Here is a 605-nt window from a genome sequence, read left to right on the forward strand (position 1 = left end):
TGATGTCTCTGGGATGTTTTCAGCCCAATAATACCTGTGCCAGAGGGTCCCCTGGGGCAGGAACTGTGGGGTGACATCATCCCCAAGCTGAGCCTGAGGAGTTGGGCCCCTGGCTCACAAGGGTCACTTCTCCCCACAGTACATAGGCTTCTGCTTACAAACTCCAGGTGCTGTGGAGGTCTGAATGCTTCCTAGGAAGTCCACAACCACTGGCCTTGTTAGAACAGCTAAAAAACGGTAAAAGCCAGAGCGGGCATAGAATGCTGCAGCAGGAGCACATACCCGTTTCGTCCTTCCAGAAATTCACTGAGAGCTGTGGGTACTGCTTTAGTTAGTGAGTGTGCATGGACCCCGGTTTCCATCCACAGCACTGCTTACACCTTCAGGGTGTCTCACACCTGTAATCCCAGCATTCAGGAGGTCAAGGCAGGAGGTTGGGGCATCCTCAGCTCCATAACTGAGGTAGAGGCTAGCCTGGGTTACATAAGATCCTGTCTTAATCTCAATAAAACAAAAAGAAAAAAGAAAAGAAACTTGAGGGAGGACCCAGTGTCTGTGGCCTCACCCTAGTGAGACTAAGAGTCAGTAGCCCCTAGAGGGGACTT

This window comes from Peromyscus leucopus, chromosome 23, assembly GCF_004664715.2.
Source record: "Peromyscus leucopus breed LL Stock chromosome 23, UCI_PerLeu_2.1, whole genome shotgun sequence".
In the NCBI taxonomy this organism is placed as follows: domain Eukaryota; kingdom Metazoa; phylum Chordata; class Mammalia; order Rodentia; family Cricetidae; genus Peromyscus; species Peromyscus leucopus.